The sequence below is a fragment of the Cygnus atratus genome, chromosome 3, assembly GCF_013377495.2.
Source record: "Cygnus atratus isolate AKBS03 ecotype Queensland, Australia chromosome 3, CAtr_DNAZoo_HiC_assembly, whole genome shotgun sequence".
NCBI classification, from domain to species: Eukaryota; Metazoa; Chordata; class Aves; order Anseriformes; family Anatidae; genus Cygnus; species Cygnus atratus.
This window is the reverse complement of record NC_066364.1, coordinates 44,726,625-44,751,001: the sequence shown is the minus strand read 5'-3', so window position 1 is coordinate 44,751,001 and position 24,377 is coordinate 44,726,625. Positions and strand designations below refer to the sequence as shown.

Genomic DNA, 24,377 nt, shown 5'->3' with positions numbered 1-24,377 from the left:
GGAGGGAGGGAGGAGAGGAGGGAGGGAGACCCGCCTCCCGCAGGGAGCGCTGCACAGCGCCCTTTAAAGGAGCAGAAACCCGCTTCCTCCGCGGCCGCCGCTCCGCTCTCGCCGGAACGCCGAGCCCCCGGCCGGCGGCAGGGCTCCACGGGCGGCCGGCGAAGCAGAAACGCTCCCGGCTCTCCCTTCCCCTCCGCAACCCGAGGGGCCGAGCTCGCCCGGAGGCGCCTTTCCAAGGCACGAAAAGTCTGATCGGGGTCCCCCAGCCCGTTTTGCTAACACAGACAGAGGTGTGTGTGTGTTTGTCGGGGGGGCTTCGGCCTTACAGGACGGCGCCAAGCGACCTCTCCCCGTCCCCGCTCCGACCCGTGCCCACGAGGGTGCCAGAAAAAGTCCGGGTGTCTTTGGCTGCTTGCTCATGGTGAACCCCGACTGCCTCTCCTTCCCCCGCCCCCCCCCCCCCCCCCCCCCCCCCCCCCCCCAGGCCTCCTCTTTCCTTGGGCTAGTGGGGACTGAGCTCGGACACTTTGTCTCCATCCTGTCCAGGTGGAAGCTTGTACGGAGGCGGAGAAGGACTCAGCCAGCCTGGGCCCGCAGAGAGTGGGGCAGAGCCAGCGCCCCCCGGGGGAGCCGCCACCGCCTGCGCACCCCTCCCGGCCCGACACGCTCCTCAGCGGGGGGATGAGCTGGGGTGAGAAATGCAGTCCCGTCTCCCCCCCCCTCGCCCTCTGGCAGGATTACCAGTGCTCTCCTCTCTCCCGCTGCTCCGCTCGCCCCCGCAGCGCCACAGGCGTCTGCCTGATTCCCCTCTCCTCCCCATTGCGCTCCACGGCTCGGACGTGCCTTGAAGCGCTGCAAGGTTCCCCCACCCTCAGCCTTCCCGAGGTCCGATCTCCCGGCAGACGTGCGGTGCAATTTGACAGGAGAATTGCCGTCCCCTCGCCTTTCCCTCACGCCAAACGCCCGTCCCCGCATCCGCGGGGGAGCGCTGCCCGCACCCCCAAAAGGATGCTCAGGCTTTTCCCTGCTCCATCCGCCCAAGCGATCCACCAGGGAGCCGTGGCTATCGGGGCCGGGGGGGCTCGGAGAGAGTCAAAGAGATGGGGCTGGGGCGAGTGGGGGCTGGTGACTGAGAAACTCCTATAATTAAGTAAACAGCAGAGTTGTTGTGCGGAGTAAATAAATAGTCAATGATCCCATTGTCGGGCCGGGCGCAGGCGGCACAGACCGCGACGAGCTCGCCGCGATTGGGCTCTGGCCGCTGTGACTTGCAGCTTAATCGCCCCGCAGCACAGCTCTTAATTACTTGCAGCGCGCCTCCATGGCCGACAGAAAATTCATTAGTCACTCCATTCGCCTGAAGCTGTAATGGAGATAACTCTTGTGAAAAAACCAAAGGCAGCGGCAAAGCGAAGCGCTTGGTGCCACCCTGGGAGCGAAGGGCACGGGGCAGGAGGCTCCTCGCCGGGAGGAACCGGGTGGTTGCTTGTGGGGCCGCAGGAACCCAAAGGGGGCAACCCCGGCTAACACTGAGCCTGGTGGGGTTCCGCCGGATGGACAGCCGTCGCGGGGATGGCCCGAGCGACCGAGGGATGCCACGACCCTGCGGGAAGGCGAGGCCTGGTAACGCTGCGGGCAGGCGGAGGGTGGGAAACGTGCGAGGTCTGATGAGCGAGTAACACCTGTGCAAGCAGCGGCTCGGTGATTCCGGCCCTCTTTTCTCACTGACTGCCTTTGCGCTGTTAGTCTCCAGAGTTTTCAGACATAAACACGGAACGAGGCAGACATACAAATATACGGGACTCAACGGTGTCTTTCTAAGAGGAGAGAAAAGAAGGCAGGGGGAGAAAAGGGGTGTGGCGTTTCATGTCTATCACGTAGATCATGTAATACCTTCATGAAATCATTTCACCTAAGTTACATCCATGCACAGTCTTTTCCCTTGTTACTTGGATTACAGTTCTGTCCAGACATGGGATCCTCAGGCTTTCCTCAGCCTACAACATTTTACACAGAATCTTGTCCTCCCTTAGGCAGGCGATTCCCAATGTCACTAGAGCTGTTACCAACCTTTGTCACTCCGGATATCTGAGGACTTCACATAAATACCATTATTATTCAAGTGAAGAAATTTGGAGCAGGAAGACATGAATAAGCCTAAGATCACTCTAAAAACCTGTGACATAATAGGAAGACAGTACAGGATTCTCTTTTCTCATGCTTTGATTACTGCAGAAGCCCATAATTTCAAAACTGACAAAGTTTCTAGTTATCTTCCCATTTTTTTCCCAGTTTCTTCCCAGTTACACTGTGGGAGCTTTGAACTTTATTGGCACCGAACACCTGAAATAAGCATATAGGAAAGCACAGGCCCAGTTTGTCACTATTCAAAATAAGATGTACTGGAGAATGTGTCACACAAGATGTTGGGCTCTTACAAGGAAAAACAACAACAACAACAGAAAAACAATACAAAAACAAACAAACAAAACCTACAAGCTTACTCATTTGCTTCTTTTTTTGTTGTTGTTGATTATTTTAATGTCATATCTTCACCAGCAATTTAAAACATTTTTTCAAACGTTTTAAGAACTTCGCCCAATTAAAAAAAAAAAAAAAAGAAAGAAAGAAAAAAGAAAGTAAATGAATTTGTAAAGATCTTCACAAGAATGGTTTCTAGGTTTGTTTGTTTTCCCCAGAATTATTTCTTAAGATATAGAATGAAATAATATGGGTTTATCACAGTCCCATCCCATTAGGTGCATTTGCACCAAGGTGAAATGATGTAAACTTGTAGCCTAATTCCCTTAAGCCTTTCAAAATAAAATTACCCAAGGATGTCAGACTTTTTTATTATTATTATTTTATTTTTCCTCCACAGAAATTTATCACTAGTACTCAGTGCATTCAATAATTTTTTCTTTCCTTGTTTCAGTTTGGGTAAGCTATGCCAATGTAAACTCTGGCAAAATTTTAAGATCTTTCAAAATAATTTTAGTGTAAATCTATGATAATTCCAGATCTACAAAACACAAAACTAACCTATATATTCTCTTATGTGTTCTCATGTAAGCTTTTGCTGTTCAAACTAATGACCTAAATATGAGTATCGACACTTGTTCAAGATAAGCAGTTCACAACTTGTGCTCTGCCACAGAAAACACTGAAGTAAACTTCCAGGGCTTCAGATCTCAGGCAACCGAATATTTTGTTCTTCCTGCCAGATATTCTTTTTTTTTTTGTTATCTCTTTGTGATTTCAAAAATGCCAGTTTGTCTTTCAGGAAATCTGTGTCCTACTGCTCTGTGATAGGAAATTCTGCTACAGTTCGCGGTAAAGAAAGAATTATCATTGTACTAATTTGGCCAAGGAAAATCCTTCCAGATTTCATCTCTTTTCACAGATTTTTGTGGCTTTTACTGATGACCTTGTTATAGTCATAATGCTAGTCAGGCCGGCTGCATGTATCAAATCTTGTACCTTCAAACCCGAGAGTGAGTCAAAACAGGATGTAACGAAAGAAAAAAATATCTATTTGTCTAAAAGCGATAAATCCCTGTTCTTGTATTAGCCACTTGAGGGAGACAACGAGCCATAGGTTACATTTGTATGTCAGTTTGATGGATCACATACAAAATTGAATTTTTAATTGATGATGGGTTTGCATCCATTGTGTGTTGCTGCTAATTTTAAAAAATACTGATCTGGTGTAACACAGAGGGGAACACAATGTCGTTCATAGCAGTTCATAGATCTGATATGTCTGATAGTTTTCTTCTCTCCCTTTACACTGTTGAGCAAGACAGGGTCATCTCAAGACTTTCACTAACAGCTCTTAGACAAGAATATCTAGCCTTTCCAGATGATATCTCGGGCTCTATAAGTAATATCTCACACCTGGTCAAGGTCTAACTAAGACTTACTTACAGGTTAACTCACTTATTGTTTCAGTGAAGTGCATTGCATTAAGAGGCCTAAGATACAACACTACTAAGAGCCACAAAAGAATAAAAACTTTCCCTGAGCCTGAATACCTTTCAACAGAGAAGCATTACTGGGACATTTTATTTTACTTACTTTGGTGCCAGTCAGAATGCAGCGTACAATATCTTCTATAGACTGCAATATTATGCAGACTTCCCATGAAGTCTTTCAGGGGTTAACAACCTTTATATTTAAAAAGGGTTCTGTTGTTTAACATAGATAGCTTTATGTCAACTGTCACTCATCACTATGCCCTCTTACCTGAAGTGGACATAGAGATGACTTTATTTCTTCATTTATTCCTTCTTCTGAATATTCAAAGAAATATTACATGGGAGGGCAGATGGCAATCCCATCTTCACGAATGGTGAGAAGGAAGATGCAGTGCAGAGGGAAAGGATCTGGGGGTGTTGGTCCATGCTTGCCTGAACATGAGCCAGCAGTGTCCTCAGACGGCCAAGAAGGCCAATGGCATCCTGGCTTGTATCAGGAATAGTGTGGCCAGCAGGACCAGGGAGTTGATCTCTGTACTCTGCTCTGGTGATGTCGCACCTCGAGTTGTGTGTTCAGTTTTGGGCCTCTCAGTACAAGAAAGACATTGAGGTCCTGGTCCAGAGAAGGGCTACGAAGCTGGAGAAGGGCCTGGAACACAAGTCCTATGAAGAGCAGCTGAGGGAACTGGGGTTGTTTAGTCTGGAGAAGAAGATGCTCAGGGGAGACCTTATTGCTCTCTACAACTACCTGAAAGGAAGTTGTGGGTAGCTGGGGGTCAGCCTCTTCTCTCAGACAACCAGTGATAAGACTAGAGGGAATAAGCTCAAGTTGTGCCAGAGGAGGTTCAGGTTGGAAATTAGGAGACATTTTTTCTCAGAAAGAGTAGTCAGGCATTGGAACGGGTTGCCCAGGGAGTCACCATCTCTGGGGGCGTTTAAGGAAAGGTGGGATGTGGTACTTAGGGACATAGTTTAGTGGGTAATATTGGTGGTTAGGGAATGATTGGACCAGAAGATCTTGGAGGTCTTTTACAACCTTAATGATTCTGTGATTCTAAGAACTACAGGCTTGTCAGGCTCAACTCCGTTGCTATGAAAGTGATGGAGCAGCTAATCATGGATACCATTCCCAGGTACATGAAGGACAAGAAAATCATTGGGAGTACTCAACAAAGCAGAAGTCATTCTTGACCAAATTGGACATGGTTTAGTGGGTGACATGGGTAGTAAGGTGATGGTTGGACCAGACGATCTTGGAGGTCTTTTCAAGCCTTAAGGATTCTATGATTCTATGAAATTGATAAACTTCTTTAATGAAATGACTGGCCTGGTAGGTGAAGGGAGAACAGTGGCTATTGTCTTACTAGACTTCAGTAAGCCTTTCAACAGTGGCTCTCCTGTAAGATTCTCACACAGACGTTGATGAAGTATGGCTTGTTGAGCAGACAGTGAGGTGGACTGAAACCTGGCTGATGGTCAGATGCAGAGGGTGGTGATCAGTGGCATAAAGTCTAGTTGGAGGCCAATAATGAGCAGTGTACTCTGGGATTCAGTACTGAATCCAATCCTGTTCAACATCTTCATTGCTGATGTGGATGATGGGGCAGAGTGTACTCTCTGCAAGTTTACACATGACACAAAACAGGGATGAGAGGCTGATACACCAGAGGGTTGTGCTGCCATCCAGAGGGAGATGGACAGGCTGGAGAAATGGCAATTCAGGAACCTCATGAATTTTCACAAGGAGAAATACAAAGTCCTGCAAGGAGTGAGGAACAACCCCAGACACCAGTATGTGCTGGGGGACACCCAGTTGGAAAGCATCTTTGCAGAAAAGGACCTGTCAGTCCTGGTGGACACCAAGTTGACCGTGAGCCACTAATGTGCCCTTGCTGCAAAGAAAACTAATGGTATCCTTGGCTGCATTAGGCAGAACATTGCCAGCAAGTCGATCCTTCCAACCTCATCTAGTCTGTGATTCTGTGATTCTCATGTGTTCCCCAGTCTTCTCATCTCTAGACTAGTTCTATTTCTCAGCATCTCAGAATTATCAAGTATTGAGTGGAAGGAAAGTCTATTATTATTATGTTTCTAGGTTACAGGCTTATTCAGAAATCCAAATATGATGTTTGACTTCTTTGGAGCCATGTGATATTGTAGATTCATATGTCTTGTGACAGTAATGTCTAGGTCCTTTCCTGTTTCACTACTCCCCTGGCTATCAGTTTCCTCACTTGCATTTGCTAAGCTACTCATTCTCTCCCAAGTGTAGAATCTCGTGCTTGTCTCTGTTGAATATAGCTGGTATTTTTCTAGAACATTTCAATTTGCTGAGACAGATCTTAAATTCTGCATCTAACCACCACCATTTCTGCAGCTTCTGCTATGTTGTCTTCATCAAACATTTAAATGAAGCTGCCAAGTCACTAATAGAAACACAACAGAAGTACAAAATAGCAGGACACAAAGAATCCTAAAGATTTTATTTTAGTTTAGTTTAGTTTAGTTTTGTTTTGTGTTACAGTTCAACAATATAACAATAAAAACTGCTGTGCACCAACTTTCACATCCTGTTTTGCTTATGCAAATGTCTTGTTCAGGCTTATTCTTAGAAACTCTTTAGTCTTGTTTATGAATACCAATATTTTTTGTTGTTGTTTATGAATACCAATAAGACCAATAATATCTTATGCTTATGCTTTGTTCTTTGAGCCCAACAGACTCTCCTCCTCTCCATCCATCCCACCATCCCCACCCCTCTTTAAGGAAAAAAATGTACGTGGGTATAAGTATTGTATAGGTTCAATGAATTTCTATATGTCTAGCTTTTTACAAACATAACGTTAATTTAGATGCATGGAAGAAAAATGTTAATAGCTGGACCAAGAAAGCCCTGCAACAATAAAAAAAAATTTGGCAAAAATGTGAAGATGGAACTTCTGTGGAGCCAATTATATGTTTGGGAACTAATTTTGCATCTAGACTCAAAAGTATGTCCCAATATGTTCCACACAAGAACTGGATACCCCAGTGCTGGATGCCTTGTAAAATGGTCTTAACAAAACTCCAGTCAATAAGAAAAATAAGGCTTTAGTTTAATTAGCGAGGAGTGGAAATATCTCTAGTATGAGGTAATGTTAAACAGGTAGGTAACTTTGAATTGTAAATATGAAAAAGGACATTCTAATAATGGGAAGAAACTTCAATTTTACTTTGCTACTGAGTTATTATTCCAATAAGACTTAAACTTCAGTAATGATGCAAGAATGAAATGGGGCTTTGATCATCGTGCTTTTTCATGTCCCACTTAGAATATACCATACTAAAAGATTAATATTAATCATACAACAGTGAGCTGAAACAGTTTGTGTATACTTGTACAGTTAAGCTACTAGTATACTTGACCCAAACTCTCCAGGCACTGAGGACTTTGTGTTTGTTGTCACACTTACAATAACATAAGAGATTTTTTTTTTCAAATATTTGAATGATCTATTCATTGTGAACTTTTAGAAACAATTTTCAGGGGGAAGAGTATAGTAGGAGAATTTATGTTATATATTGTTTCAAATGCCTAATCTTGAAGTAATAACATAATTAGGATTGACAGTTGATATATTTGTGTTTAATATATATATGAGAGTAGCCCTCCATCCTCAAATATGCATCCATTTAAACCAAGTAATCTGTAATATAGGCTGATGAATTCATCTCATTACTTTTCCTGGTACTTAGAAATCAACAAGAATCCATTGTCAAGATTCAGATATATGACACCACATATCACACGTTAGTTGAGGCAACAGCCACAAAGTAGCTTAGCCTTTAGTACTAGTTGCTCACTAGAACAACTGTTGGAAGATGCTCCATTGACTTCCAATTCTCAGAATAAAGGAATTAAAATTTACTACTTTGTAGAGAATTACCACAAGATCTGTGCAGTGTTTAAACTCTTTGAGGTTTTGGAAACTGAATTTCACCTAAAGCAAGCATATGCTTTTAATCTACCTTGAAATTATTTTAGATAGACTATATGAAGTGCATTTGGTTCATTTCAGGGGGGCAAGGAAATTGCTCCACTAATCAGACTTAGGCAGTTTATCAGATATGGAGAGTCATTTCTAGTATGTGAAAATATTCCTTAGAGCATATTCCTCTACAGTATGTGTTTTATGTATATAGAAAGTTACATACCCTGGCATTATATTATAAAACAGAATAATGACCTACTTTAGCATTAATAACCATAAATGAAGTAATGGAGCCACAAATAGCATGTAAAAATCAACAGCTTAATGAAGTAATTCAAACTCCTATTCATCCAATACTTTTCACATTTTACTAAGCATTTATAAGAACCTTGACTTCCTTACTTTCTTTGATATCTCATTCATTTGCTGAGAAGAAGAAAGAAGAAAAAAAAGTTTCACTTCAGTCTGAGTAGAGCAAAAGTCTTAGCTTCTGGGAGAACAATTTAAGCACTGTAGTCAGCAGGATTCAAATATTTATTTAAATGCCTTGTCAAATTAAGATCTGACTTAGAGGAACCATCTAAGGTGGTGCAAGGACCTTCTTTCTCTGGAGAACACATTAGTACCCGTACACAGACTACCCAAATGAGAGTCACATTTCAGTGATGAAAACTGTCTGCTTAACATCCCAGTTTCATATAGCCCTGACAATTAACTTGATAGCTTAATTTCAGTATGTTGTAAAAATCTGTTGTTCAGAAGAAAACCTTCTAGAAGTGAAAAGGACAAAGAGTGGGCTTATTTTTCATTATTTGAGATTGGTGAACCTGGAATTTTAAAGTTGTTGAGGGAAAAGATGGCTCTTGGACATACTATTCTGCGAGAAAGATCAGGACAAGGAAGAGATGATGAATCCGGTGCTGTAAAGAGCACAACTTGAAACTAAAACTGAAACAGAAACTGAAAATCAGGAAGGATAAGAGAAATCAAAAACTGTTCCGAAGTTGACAGGCCCCTCGCTGGGAGGAAAGGAGAATGGAAGATAAGTATCTGAAAGGAAATAAAATATTTTAAATGTACTGAAATTGCTTGAAAGCTGAGAGAAGACACAATGTTGAAACAAGTGCCAGAAGTAGTGAAGTCTTGCTGAAGATGAAAAGAGCCACACAGACTATTCTTGGATAGCTTAGGAGAGCTTGATTCTCTTTCTCAGTATGTACCATGCACAGCAACTTTATGGAAGAGTTTTAACTCAGTCTGCAATCATTGTAACTAGTTAGCATCATATTCCCAATTTGGCCTGGTTTTATGTCTATAAATGGTGAACAAGAAGGCCTTGAGAACACAGAGGGTCAGACTCACAGTCATTCTTATCAAAACTAATGTCCAGTCCAAGGAGAAACAGAAACTTTCTAATATTCTAGATTTACTTAAAACAAATAAACAAACAAGAAAAGTGCGATCCCTCTTATTTCAGCATGTATTTTTTTCTCCTAGCAGATAAGAGGAACAAATTTGTTAACTTTTGATACAAAGTAAAAGAAATACATATCCATCTCCAAATGCAGCATTCACTTTTGGAAGTCCTTCAGGAAGAATATCTAAATGAAATGAAAATTCTCATCTCAACAGGACTAATTTAATAAGAATGAGAAGGAGGAGACAAGCACATTGAATCAAGACTTAATTTGAAGTCAAGTGCTTTGCTGTTTTTGTTTCTTCTTTCAGTCTTGACACACTTCCAAGAAGGGAGAACTAGAAGTAATGATACTCCCGTCTTTTATGTTTTATTAACAAGTCTCTTAGAACTGGAAAACAAGAAAACAAAAAAGGACAGAGACAATTCTATAAATTACTGAAGATGGAATTGAGACAAAGCACAAACAAAATCAAGTGAAAACTAGCTCTTACCAACAGTAATTTCTTATACACATTTATTCTTAAATACCTAGAACGCCTATGAACAAATGTAGTAACTCCTACTCTTCCACTTACAAGGAGAGGTGGGAGCATTTACACAGATCATAAGAACATTTTCATGTAACTCTCTGTATTCTACAGTGGATAGCACTGTGAGTCAGATGATTCAATAAAGTTCAGAACTTTGAGCAGCAGGTTTTTCCCCAGGTCTCACAGACAAAAGAATGGAATTATTAATTTTGTTTAGATTTCTCTATGGCAGGCAAAAATGTCTTGAAACACTCTAACCAGTTGGTTTATTACACCCAAAGGAACAGAATAAAACTGGATTAAATCACCTAGATGGTATCTGAAATGTAAGGCACCCACAAGTCTGTAACTAATATGGGAACCTGCCCAGTCAATTAACTGTAGCACCAATTGATTTGTTTACAATTTGTTATACACTTTCTCCTTTGCAGATAGGCAATATTATGTATTATTTGATGACAACTGCAAGTTTAGAAAAGGCATATTTAAATTTTTTATTATTTTTTTTCCTAAAATTTTAGTTTAGGAAAACCATACATATAGGATATTCCTCTACAACGAAATAAGAATTCGAAGTACCTCCAGTTATAGATAATCAGAATGCAGATATACTTTTAAGAAGAATTTGTTCACATTATAAATCATGTCTGTTGATATCATAGCATTGAAAATGTTTTACTATTACATTATGAAAGAGCACTACTGACTCCTATTTGCTAAAAATTGGTTTTACTAATGCTGCAATCTGTACATTAGCAAAGCTAGCTAAACCAGTGAAGTAGGTTCTTCCAAAACTGAACATTTATAATCTGACACTCTGAGCTACAGTTCTTCAGCATTAGGCCCTTAAGATGGAAATCTCTTGTTACAGTCTGCCTATAATTCATGTCAATGTAGTTCAAAACCAGAGTTTTTGCCTTCCATTTCCCCTTCACTTTTCACCCAGTCCTTTTATGCTTATCATGAAATAAAGTGGCACCTGTTTATAAATTACATTTACAACCTGAGCTGGTCAGCTAGTCTCTTTGTATAGTCAGTGGAACAAAAATAATACTTTCTAGTTATCCAGTAGAGACACATTTGATGGGAACACAGAACTATAAACACAAATTTAAAGGTTTAATTTTTAGGCATCCAAAGTGGGATGGGTCCAACACTAATAGCCCAATCTCCTCTCTAAAAAGCCTTAAACCTTCTTAGTGTGCCAAGCTTCAGATATTTTAGCTGTTAGTGTCTCAATCTCTTATTAAAACACAAGAATATTTCAAAGATTTATAACTTGGTCATAGTTCAGTGATTTTCACAAGGACAATAACAGAGAAAAAACAGTCTCATTCTTTCACAGTGGTTAGGTTTTTGTAAATCACTTTGAACTGAAGCTCTGAAATAGGATTTCTCTGTCCAAATTTAGACAACATCATCCAAAATATTTGTCTAGACTGCTGTACAGTCAGTCACAAAGAGTAGGCTTTCTTACAGTAAGATAGATCTGACCCATTTAATTAAATAGTGTAGGATGAGGTAATTTAACTTACCAAAATAGTCTTCAAGTAAAGACTGTCTGCAATAAAATTTTCTGCTTTTTTGAATTATTAATTAACAGTGTGTTTTTAATTTTAAATGGAAATTTAAATGGAGGAATGAGAGATAGTTTGTTGTGGTTTCCTGATTCTACATTTTACACTCAAATAAATGTATATATATCACATATATATATATACACATCACAGAATCACAAAATGTTTGAGGTTGGAAGAGACCTCTGGAGGTCATCTGGTCCAGCCCTCCTGCTCAAGCAGGGACTCTCAGAACAGATTGCTCAGCACCACATGCAGGTGACTTTTGGCGATCTCCAAGGAGCAAGACTCCACCATCTCTCTGGGCAATCTGTGCCAGTGCTCCACCACCTGCACAATGACAAAGTGCTTCCAGATATTTAGATGGAAGCTCCTGTGTTTTAGTTTGTGCCAATTGCCTCTTGTCCTGACACTGGGAACCACTGAAAAGAGCCTGGCTCCATCTTCTTTACAATCTCCCTTTAGGTATTTATATATACTGATAAGATCTCCCCTGAGCCTTCTCTTTTCTAAGTGAAATAGTCCTAGCTCTCTCAGCCCTTCCTCATAGGAGAGATGCTTCAATACCTTCATCATCTTCATGGCTCTGCTTTTGACTCTCTCCAGTATGTCCGTCTTGTCCTTGAGAGCCCAGAACTGGACACTCCAGGTTTGGCCTCACCAATGCTGAGTACAACGGAAAGGTTACCTCCCCCAACTTGCTGGTAATGTTCTGCCTAATGCAGCCAAGGATACCATTAGTTTTCTTTGCAGCAAGGGCACATTAGTGGCTCACGGTCAACTTGGTGTCCACCAGGACTGACAGGTCCTTTTCTGCAAAGATGCTTTCCAACTGGGTGTCCCCCAGCACATACTGGTGTCTGGGGTTGTTCCTCACTCCTTGCAGGACTTTGTATTTCTCCTTGTGAAAATTCATGAGGTTCCTGAATTGCCATTTCTCCAGCCTGTCCATCTCCCTCTGGATGGCAGCACAACCCTCTGGTGTATCAGCCTCTCATCCCTGTTTTGTGTCATGTGTAAACTTGCAGAGAGTACACTCTGCCCCATCATCCACATCAGCAATGAAGATGTTGAACAGGATTGGATTCAGTACTGAACCCCAGAGTACACTGCTCATTATTGGCCTCCAACTAGACTTTATGCCACTGATCACCACCCTCTGCATTTGACCATCAGCCAGGTTTCAGTCCACCTCACTGTCTGCTCAACAAGCCCATACTTCATCAACGTCTGTGTGAGAATCTTACAGGAGAGCCACTGTTGAAAGGCTTACTGAAGTCTAGTAAGACAATAGCCACTGCTCTCCCTTCACCTACCAGGCCGGTCATTTCATTGTAGAAGTGACAAGAAGCCCTTCTTGTAGTCTTTGACATCCTTGGCCAGATTCAATTCTATTTGTGCTTTAACTTTCCTCTCTGATCAATCTCTCTGTATTTCTCCCAGGTTACCCATCCTTGCTTCCACCCTGTGTATGCTTCCTTTTTGTGTTTGAATTTGGCCAGGAGGTACTTGTCCATCCACTCTGGCATCCTGACATTTTTTGCCTGACTCTCTGCTCATTTGAGCTTAGAAGAGGTGATCATTGAATATTAACCATCTTTTTTTGGGGTCTAATTTATCTCCAGGACTTCCTCCCATGGTACTCTTCCAAGCCGATCCTCGAAAAGGCAAAAGTCTGCTCTCCAAGTCCAAGGTTGTGATCTTGCTTTTTGCCCTGTTCCTTCCCCTCAGGATCATGAACTTCACCATCTCATGCTTACTGCAGCCAAGACTGCCTTTGACCTTCATTCTCAACAAGTCCTTCTTTTTTGAGTATGAGGTCCAGCAGAGCACCTCTCTTTGTTTGCTCCATCACTTGGAAGTTATCATCAGTGCATTCCAGGAACTTTCTAGATTGTTTATACTCTGTTGTGTTGTTCCACCAGCAGACATTGGGGTGGCTGAAGTCCCCAGGGAGGATGAGAACCTGTGAATGTGAGGATGCTCTCATCTGTCTGTAGAGGGCTTCATTTTATTGTTCTTCCTGATCAGGTGGCCTGCAGCAGACATCCACTATAATGTCACCTTTACGTGTCCTCCTTTTAATAAATGTCCCCCTAATTCATAAACTTTCTGTCAGCTCTGCATCCATCCCCAGGCAGAGCTACATGCACTCTGGATTCTCTTTCAAATAAAGGCCAACACTGCCTCTTTGTCTTCATACATTGTCCTTCCAAAAGACCCTGTATTCTTTCCTTGCAACACTCCAGTCATGGGAGCCATCCCATCAGGTCACTGTGGTCCCAACAAGATCATAGCCCTGCAACAGCAAACAGATCTCTAACTCATTATGCTTATTCCCCATACTACATGCATTAGCATACAGACACTTCAGAGAGGCAGCTCAGCATGCTGAGTTCCTACAAAAGTTTTGGAGGATTTCTCCATTATGGTGCCTTGTTGGCAATTACTTGCTTGCATGCAAGTGCTGGAGGTGAGCCTGCTTGGGCCCTGTTTTGTTGATTTTGTGATCCCTCCCTGTTACATCAGTCCATGGCCTTTGCTCATTGATCCTGTCTGTCACTCCCTCACAGGGCTGCTGGTTATTCTCTCCCTCTCTGACCATTCTTATTTTGAAGTCTTCCTAAGTAGGTCAGCCATCCTATTGGTGCATATATATGTATGTATAAGTACTGTACGTAACTCTACACTGTAACATGTAAAAGAAGGACAGTAAGATAGGACATATTTACTTCCTTCATATTTAATCCTTAAAAGGGCAGTGTAACATTGGAAATACATTACAAATTGTACCCTGGAACAGGGTATAGAAAATACTTCTTTTCATATAAATGTCATCAGAATAATTTACTTCTGTCTTATGCATCATCTTTTTTATTCCTTGTTTTCTTTGTAAGGATTTTTTTTTCTAGAATTTTTAAATTATACTCAGTGTAATGACATGAAACTTTTTTCCAGTATCTGTTATTTGAGAGAAGTTCTATAAAATATTTAAAATGGTGCAATACATACAAAACTGTTTATAAAACAATTACAAAATTAAGCTCACTGTACATCTAAAACTTGCTTGTGGTTTTGCTTGTACTACCTCAGCACAGACATACCAATGCAAGCTATAGTATTTTTAAAGGGTAATTTTTTAATATGAACAATACAAAAAATATTTTTTTCACACAATGGTGTTATAACAGAAAAATGTAATGGAAATAAATTTAGAAAAAATATTATTTCTGAAAGCTTAGAAAATGGGAACATTGTACTAACATAAATGCCATAGTTATTATGACCAATTATTAAAAAGGAAACATTGCGCTATTGGTAATGGACATTATTCCTAGATTATCACATCTAATAAAATTTGAGTGACTGAGTTATAAATGAAACAGCTAAAGAAAAGTCTTTAACATCTTGCAATGCACAGTGAGAACAAGAAGCTTGTAGTTTATACAAGTTTATGTCTGATTTGAAATCAGAAAACTGCTCCACACTCTTCCACAAACCTTGAAAAAGAAAAAAATCCTGCTGAATTTAGAAAGACAATCTTAACTTTCTTTACTCCTTGAAATAGTTGACTTCTATTTTTCTTTGAGTTTTGAACCTATAGTTCTTCCCTTAGTTAAAAGACCAAAAGATTCTCTTACTTGCAATGCAAATGCATTAATTTGTTCAGATAAGGGTATTTTGTTTAACTTTCATTTTATTTTATTAAAGTCCTGTGATTAAATATTTATCTTGTGTGGTTGCATAGATCTTGCTGACAGACCTAAGTGAACTAACATCTATTACAGAACTAACCTTGATCCTTCTAAAGGAACAATAGAATTACATTCTCTAGTACTCTCACAATCTATTTTTAGGTTGCTGCACTGTATTTGTAAGTAACAAGAACTACCACAACACAGATTGCAAACCAAGTTCTTTCCTTTTTAAGGGTACGCTTTTATAAATGGTCCATTAGATTAATACTCATAATATAGTGAGCAAAATGGGTAACCTGCTCACAACCAAAATGTTAAAGGTATGGTTTAAACCAGAGAGTCATTCTGCTTTTGGAGCTATTCCATTATTAAGCTTATCACACTGTGAAACATAGCTGTATAACATTTTATACTACAGAAAAAGCATTAACCATTTTGAGGAGTATCAGCAATGCAACTACTTTTTATTAGGACTACAGTCACAATTTTAGCCAAAAAGTATATTCACAGGTAACAGGAATGAAAGAAAATTATTGTCAACTCATCCAGCTTTCCACTAGTACAGGGTTACCTCTTATTTCATGTTTGCTAATGCTTTACTACATGAGAATAGCACCACATTATTCTGGTTTATTGACAAACTCTTTAGTGGTGTTTAATAAGGAATTACCAACAACTCCTGTGGGAAGACAGTGGGCATCACCCTTAACTCTCCAGTGAGGTCCAGATTCTACTTTCTTTAGAATTTTGTCCGTTGCTAAATTGCCTTTTTTTCTTTTTTTTTTTTAATTTAATGATATTTGATTGATTACAGAGGTTATAGCTACAATAACTTTATAAATTTAATCAGACACATAAACTTTGGCTGAAATTTCACTTTCAAACTTTCCTTCACAAGATAAATAATCCTAAAAATATTAATGTCTAAGGGCTATAGTACAAAGAACTGTGCTGAAACCAGTTATTTTTTCATTTTTTTTTTAAATCATTTACAGTCACTTTTCCTTCAAACAAACAATAACACCTTGATGAATCTTTCGGCTTTATTTTCTGTCCAAGAAGAAAACAGTTTCAGGGAATCTGACCTCCTGTTTCACTGCATTCACTGAACCTTCAACAGAAATAGTCACAGGTAACTCAAAGTCTGATTGTATCTACAGAAACTGTCTATATGTGACACAATGGGAATCTGCTTGGCTGAAGTAATCATTTTGCTGATGCTCATTCTTTTTAAGTGTTTTAAAGCCATAATACTGAAGGGCCTCATCAGTTATTTTTGTTTTCACTACTTCTCAGGATTGCTTTAATGGTGCTATAGAGCTGAGAAGAGTTTTTGAAGATGGATTCTCATGTTGAAAGGATAAGTGACAAGATCATGCTCAGGGTAAAACAATTGCTCTTCTATTTCAGTATACTTTTTATTATTATTTATTAATGAATCTTACAACTTTGGAGATAACAGGCTAACTGCTCTGCAGTAATGCTACTCATAATCCAAAATCACTATTGGTTTGACTTGCTACCATCTCCATCCTGCTATAATATCTGATGATTTTTTTTTCTGTAATTGTCAAAAATATGTTGTTGTGAGGATTTCCCAAGCAACACAGAATCTGTACTGTATAATTGTAAATGATCCATGAAACTGTAAGGACTTGGAGAAAATTAGGCAGATAACTGATGAATTCTGTTCTAACAACATTTTAATGTACGGTAAACAGATGAATCTCAGCACTTTTATACTTCGAGCTACTTTTCTAATTTTTTTTTTTTTAGCTAAAAACAAGTTCTTGAATAACATCTGCAAACGTGTGTTGGTCTTTATGTGTGTTTAGAAATGTTTCATTGTTGTAGTGTATAGGGCTGGCTAAAGAACTGTTGCAATTTCTATAAAATAATTGTAAATAAGATTTGGAAAAACTGGGGAATCTCTAAGAAACATGTATATGAAAGACTTTCTCAGCGAGTTTCAGGTAGACTTCAAAACTGTATCTGGAAGCCAAATCATTAACAAACTAAAATCACAGCTATTGAGAGATGAAAATATATTGTCAAACCACATGAGATATCAGTATAAAAAAGAGGTGCTGATCTACATCTATCTTCAACTCATTTTAATGAACATTGTTGAAGTAAGAATATAGAAAAGATCAACAAAGTCTTTAATAATGCTAAGGGGGCATGAAAAAATCTAAATGTCACATGAATATGAAACAAGTAGACAACAAGGCAGGATTAAAAAAAAAAAGTAAGTGGAAAATATTGTTCAATAACAAGATGTGAAGCTAGCTTACCAAATTACAATACAGCTAAAATAAATTAAAAACAAAATTAAAAAAAAAAGAGGAACAAAATAGTACATGGCCCACATTCTTGACAAGTCTGAAAGCTCCTGAATTTATCCTTGAAATACTTATCAAAATTCTAATATTATTCCATGTTAGAACTTCTGCAGGCATAGTCCACTATAGGTGAAAATCAGTTCGTGAAAATAAAAATGCATAGTCTTCAGTATGGTTAGAGTAAAACAGCTGATTGAACATCTCAAGTAAATATATATATATATATAAATATATTTGAAACAGAAGCAGTATGCACATTTGGTGCAATTTTGAAGCATTCTCTTTTCAAAATGGGCTCCAGCTGTGATTCTATATAAGCTTGAAAGACAGGCAGCTGGTTTAAGAGCACAGTATACATAGGTCAGTATGGGGTTGTTATTCAGTGTTCATTGCTAATAACTATACAGAAGCCAAAGTGGAAAACCTGACTAACTGGATGTTATTCAAGATATTACATTATGAATAGATAGGCATATTAATTTTGTAAGTTCAATTGATAAAGAATTAAAATTAATACAAAAGAACAAGTAGTAGGTCCCTTTGGACTTCCTGTGTAAAAGAAAAGCTTTTGAGAAGTACACTGGGTTCATTAGACCAAAGAAAGCAACAGGGTGAGAGTCATATACACAGTGACAAGATATTAATTCTGAAATGATAATTACATTCAAAGTCAGTAGATCACAGAGGAACTGTGTAAACAAATCTGGTATGGTTCCCCTCTTTATAATAGCACTGTCGAGATTAGTTATTGGCAAAATTCAAAGGTTTAAAAGTTCAGCAGTGATTTGCATTCTAAATTTTAGAGGCTTACTTGAATATGTTTTAGCTTAAAGCTTTAGTGCAAAAATAAGGTGAATATTCTAGTAAGTGATTACCCTTTATTTCCTGGTCTCAGACATAAGAGAAGAGCCAAAGTTACAATAATATTTAACATCCATCATATGCCAAGTGGTCACTCTTTAAAGAATCCTGGTCTCATTCTCTTTAGTTAATCTTCATATGGCTCTCACCCAGCTTCCTCTGGCCATCAACAAAAAATATCCATTCTATTAATTTTCTCCATCTTCTTGTCTTTCAGAAGGTTAAGAAAAGTATTTGATGTTCTTTATAAAAATCCACTGAATATAAGCTTAAATCTCAGCTCTCTGATCCATAGAATACTTTGGTAGTCAAGGAAATTAGTTTTTACATTGACAGAAGAGACTCCTTTGCAACTAGTCAGAAAAACAGTGAAATCATGTTTTTTTTTTTTTCTTTCTGTGAAACAAATCATATGCAGAGCAAGTCCCAAAATAAACTTTTATCAATCCACTGACATTAGTGAAACTACAACTTAGTTCCACAACTTAACACCAACTGATAATCTAGTGTGTCACTATGGGATCCATACCTAATTACTATTTTAAGTTATTATCACTATTGACGAGAAAAATATGGCCAGAAATTCTGGCTCATATGGTCTATATCATTTATGACCAAGACATGCAGGACACTTTCCAGAGGTCTGAGGAGAGAAGGATCTCCATACTAGAAAACAGGAGAGGATAATAAAGCAAGGCATCTGGATTACCTTGCAATGACATTCACAGTAGGACTTGGTGTTTTCAAAAAGCTACATTAGGATTATTCAGCTTCCTGACATCAGATCATCGCCACAGCAGGACACAAGACACTGTTATGCACTGCCCTGCTACACGTGAGCAAGTGTGTCCTAGTAGCCACAAACCGACCATCCTTGGACTGACTGAGGTGAGGAAAGACTGTTGAGATATGGTGCTACGTACCAATTTCTAGCAAAACTTGAGGTTTTACTGGGAATTAAAGTAATAATAAGATCCCAAAACTTTGACAATTTTATCATAGTCCAAAAATATCCTTTTGTTTAAAACAGTAAAAGAGACTCAAGAAGAAAAAAAAAAAAGACTGAATATTTTAAGGTAGGGTTGATGTATATGAGCAGCAAAATGTTTGGTGCTTGGGGCCAATTAAAAATATTCAATTTAAGTTTGTTCGACTGGTAAAAAAATAAACTGAAGTAGAAAATGAATGATAGGAATGAGATATTTCATTTCTAAAAATTAACGCTCTTGCAGGCATAGACATATTTTACTTTCACACTGATGCACTGCACCAGTAGCTTCCAGCAGCAAATGACAGAGTACATCTCATACAAAAATAAAACCTCTACACTTTAACCATTTCTTTAAAAGAGCCTGTATAAATATTACACCATTGTAAATTCAACAGTTATCAAGACAGCACCAGATGTAGATTTATCCTAGAGGATTTTATGTGTTTTGCAGCAGCATGTCTCATAAAAACTGCAATAAATATGCTAATTTTTAATGTCTTTATACTTTAGTTTCATATTTTATCAACTTATAAAACAAATATTAAATGTATATGGATATTTTACTCTTGGATATTGCTTTCAGAAGTGTTGTAATAAGAAGAATATCAAGATTAATATTTCAGTAACAGGTGAACAATTATTTTTCATTTGATATTTGGAATGGCTAAGTCCTTGGTCACTAGATGCTATTACCAAGGGACATTACTGGAATTAGTTTGATATGATGGTTTCACCTTCACTTTAATCTTTTGGCAGTAGTTGTTCTGGTTCTTCTGTAGATAAGTTTGCATGAAGGCATTTGGCATTCATGTTTAATGCTAAGAAATCCTGATTCAGAGATGGAGGTCTAAAAAGTGACAGAATATTTAACAGAGGTGGAGGGGTGATGAGCAGAGGTATTCTATTTATCTTTCTAATTATCAGCTATGTGAAGAGATGAAGAGAACCTTGATCTTTCAGGTGAACTGAAATACAAAGTGTTAGAGGGATGTAATTAGTAGTCTCCAATTTCACAAACAGGTGGCAGGAAAAATCTGGCATCTTTACAGACCTTACCTGTGAAGGCCAAATTTTGTTTTGGGGATGTCCACATTTTGCAAAAAGAAAACAGACTGTCTAATTTTCATATCTACTATGTATCACATTAAAAATAAGCCTGTGCAACGCTGTGTGCTTGTATTTCTTATACCTTGAGAAATTAATAGAAATTGCTTGTTGAATGAGCTCACTAGTAATAAAATGAAAGATCATGGCCTTCATATTTCTGTTCTTATAGAAGGAACGCACATAGAACCAAATTCAGAAATCATAATTTATGGTAGTATAAATTATGGCTTCTGGGCTTGTTTCACTGGTATTGTAGAGTGACATGTATGTTGCTTCTGTGAAGACTCATGCCAACTAATGTGCCCTCAGGTGAGTCATAGTCAGCCTCAGTGTATGTGCCTGCCTTGCTTTTCTCTCTGTTAGTTCAATCAGCAAAGAATAATTTTCAGCTTCAATCATAACTTCTTTACTTGGGGTAATAAACCACTGACAAGTAAAGGCCAAGCAAACAGCCTCCAGACGCTACCCTCAAAGATGCATTTAATCATACATACCACAGTCATTGCTTAGCCATTCATAAAACTATTATAGACTTTGGGATGCTGCCGGACAGTATAGGCCAATATGGGTACTTAATATTATATAAATTATTTAATATTAACATTCTACTGTTTTCTCCTGGACCACCCTCATGCCTTAGGAGCACCCACTTTACCAACTGTTATTCAGAAGATATTGCCTTACAAAGTTAAGTCCAAAAAGGTACAGATAATCTCATTGCAGAAATGGAGAGAGACATGGTTATTGCATACCTTAGGTCCTCACTAGCTGCGCCAGTGTATGAGATGTATTTTTAGTATTAGCTTATGTACCAATGCATTACAATATCTGTAACCTCACAAGAAAGGAAGAACCTACCAAAAAAAGAGAAAGAAACTCCAGTTTATAGCTAATGCCAAATTTTGACTGGAGCTTTCACTTCAGAACAGCCAAGTGCCAGTTTGTTGCACTGTCCTATCCCATACTCAAGAAACAAACTCCCTGACTTAAGGGTCTCTCTGTCCACCTTCCATAAGCACATTTAGGACATTAAGAATGTGGAAACAAACTACCTCAACCCCCCCTTCAATAAAACAAGTGCAGTGGATTCCTTAGTTTAGCAATTTCTACTTGACAAAAGCATGTGTTGTAGCTAATGCAATCTTTTCTAAAAAGCAGTTTGTCTTCAGCTGAATTCACCAAGACACAAAACACTTTGGAGTTCTTTCCAGTGATTATCACCTCTCTGTAAAAAGAAGTGTATAACTAGTTTTCTACTCTAATTGTTTTCCTTCGCATTCCAGCTTTGATTCTTGTTTAGAGCTCACTAATTTCCTTTTATTAGGCTATGTATACGTACAGTAATTACCTCATATGCTTATCATCTGTGATAAAGTTCGACTTCTCTTTTCTGAGGCTTTGTTTCCAGCCTTATCCTTGCTATTTACTTAAATTATACTCCTTCAGATGTAGCTATAATTACATGCAGAATTTCAGTATCAATCTTGTATGTTTATTTTAAACTGTACCCTGATATCCTTGCTATTACAGAATCACAGAAACGTTGAGACTGGAAGAGACCTCCAGAGATCAACTAGTCCAACCCCTCTGCTCAAGCAGGGTCAGCTAGAGCATGTTACACAGGATCACATCCAGGTGGGTTTTGAATATCTCCAAAGAAGGAGACTCTACAACCACTCTGGGCCGCCTGTTCCAGTGCTCTGTCACCCAAACCATAAAGAAGTTCTCCCTCATATGACGATGGAACCTTCTGTGGTTCAATTTATTTATTATTTATAATTAATTATTATTTATTATTTTATTCCTTAGTCTTCCTTTTGCTGCTGATGTATTTGAAGAAGCCCTTCTTGTTATGCTTGATGTCTCTCGCTAAATTTAATTCTAACAGGGCCTTGGCCTTTCTCTTTGCATCCCTGCATTCTCTGACAATGTTCCTATATTCTACCCAAGTGGTCTGCCCCTTCTTCCACATCATGTATGCTTTCTTCTTCTGTTTACGTTTCCTCAAGAGCTCCTTGCCCACCCACGCAGGTCTCCTGCCCCCCTTGCTCAACTTCTTTCTCATCAGGATGCACTGATCCTGAGCTTGGAGGAAGTGGTGCTTGAATATTAGCCAACTCTCCTGGACCCTCTTTACCTCTAGGGCCCTGGCCCAGGGGATTCCTCCATTTAGGTCCCTGAAGAGGTCAAAGTTATCTCTCTTGAAATCCAGGGTTGCTGTCCTACTCTTGCCCTACTTCCTCCTCACAGGATCTTGAACTCCATCTCATGATCACTGCAGCTGAGACTGCCCTCAATCTTAATGTTTCCAACTAGACCATCTCTGTTTGTTTGTACTAGGTCCAGCAGCACACCTCTCCTTGTTGGCTCATCAACCACCTGTGTCAAGAAGTTATCCTCAGTGTTCTGCAGTAACCTCCTAGACTGTTCTGAGCTGTGTTGTCTTCCCAGCAAATATTGGGGTAGTTAAAGTCCCCCATAAGAACCAGGACCTGCAAACATGAGGCAACTTGCAGCTGCCTGGAGAAGGCCTCGTCCCCTTTCTCTTCCTGATCCACTGGCCTGTAGTAAACACCCACCACAACATCACCCCTGTTGGCCTGCCCCTTAATCCTCATCCATAGGCTCTCGATCCACACTTTGTCTGCCCCTAGGCAGAGCTCCATACGTTCCAGTTGCTCACTCACGTAAAGAGCAACTCCACCACCTCACCTTCCTGGCCTGTCTTTTCTAAAAAGCACAAAGCCATCCATGGCCACATTCCAGTCATGAGAGCTGTCCCACCCTGTCTCAGTAACTGCAATGAGATCATAGCCCTTCAACTGTACGCACACCTCCAGTTCCCCTTGTTTATTTCCCATGTTGAGTGCATTTACATACAGGCATGAGTTGGGCTCCCAAGGCACCCGCCTTTCTAGATGGGGCAGCTGTAGCTCATCCATGTGGGCCTATGGTAGCTCTCCTGTTAAGCTTGATTCCTTTTCTGGACTCTGAGTATCCTTTGCCTGCTCTGGTGTTCAGCTGGCATGAGTGGGATATTCTTTCTATATCCAACAGGAAATAAATTTCACAAGCGGTTTATTTTGAAATTCTTTTGTTCACTACAACTCCTGAGTGATCTCAGAGTCACCATTTTGCAGTTCCACTGGTAAAGATTTAATTCATTATTTCTAGATGCAGAAGTGTGGCAATGGACACAACTAATCATATTTTGCCTGTGTCATCTTTATTCAGCTTTTGTTATTATATCATGTTTACTCATTCCTATTTGCTATTTTACTAGTTTTCCTCATCTGAAAATGTTATTATTTTTTTTAATTCATGGCTGATTAGCTCTGCCTTTAGCAAACTCAGCTGCTTGTGATCATTGCAGTTTAATCTGATAATTATCATTAACTCAACATCCTGTGAAAGATTAGTGTGCACATGAACATACAGAAATTTGACAACATTTGCTGGACTTTTGGAGAGCAATATGTACAGGGTATTTATATATATAATTATATGTATTTTTATATATATAATATTTATATATATATAATATATACGTATATTAGATGTTGTAACCCCAAACAGTACATGTTAAAACTGTGTAGTTTCCTCACTTCTTCACTTTTTTTTTTTAACACTTTGTGATGAAAAGATTGTGAGGTTTTGAGATTCTGAGGTACATGCAGCAACATATTGTCAATATACTTTATGAAAAAAAATCCCTACCTTCCTAACTCTGATTGAAAGAGTTTATCTGTGCAATATTTTCTTTGAAACGGATAGAGCAGTATTATTAAGTTAACATACAGCGTGTTCCTTTTCATTATGAAACAAGCTGAAATGCATTTAGATTAGAACTCTGTTGTACTTTAGCTACTGGTAGTACAGGTAAAGCAAAATTTTTGGCTAGAT

At 39.1% G+C, this 24,377-nt stretch overlaps 1 long non-coding RNA gene across 2 annotated transcripts; it reads left to right on the top strand.

Moving 5' to 3' along the window:
- Nucleotides 1-191: 191 nt before the first annotated feature.
- Nucleotides 192-23,954, top strand: LOC118255513 (uncharacterized). Of its 2 annotated transcripts, none has more exons than XR_004780964.2 (6): nucleotides 192-290; nucleotides 547-691; nucleotides 16,169-16,305; nucleotides 16,470-16,557; nucleotides 22,005-22,109; nucleotides 22,815-23,954. It is a non-coding gene; the product is annotated as an uncharacterized LOC118255513 (long non-coding RNA). The 2 variants fall into 2 exon arrangements; XR_004780965.2 differs by having other exon boundaries at nucleotides 210-421.
- Nucleotides 23,955-24,377: the final 423 nt, after the last annotated feature.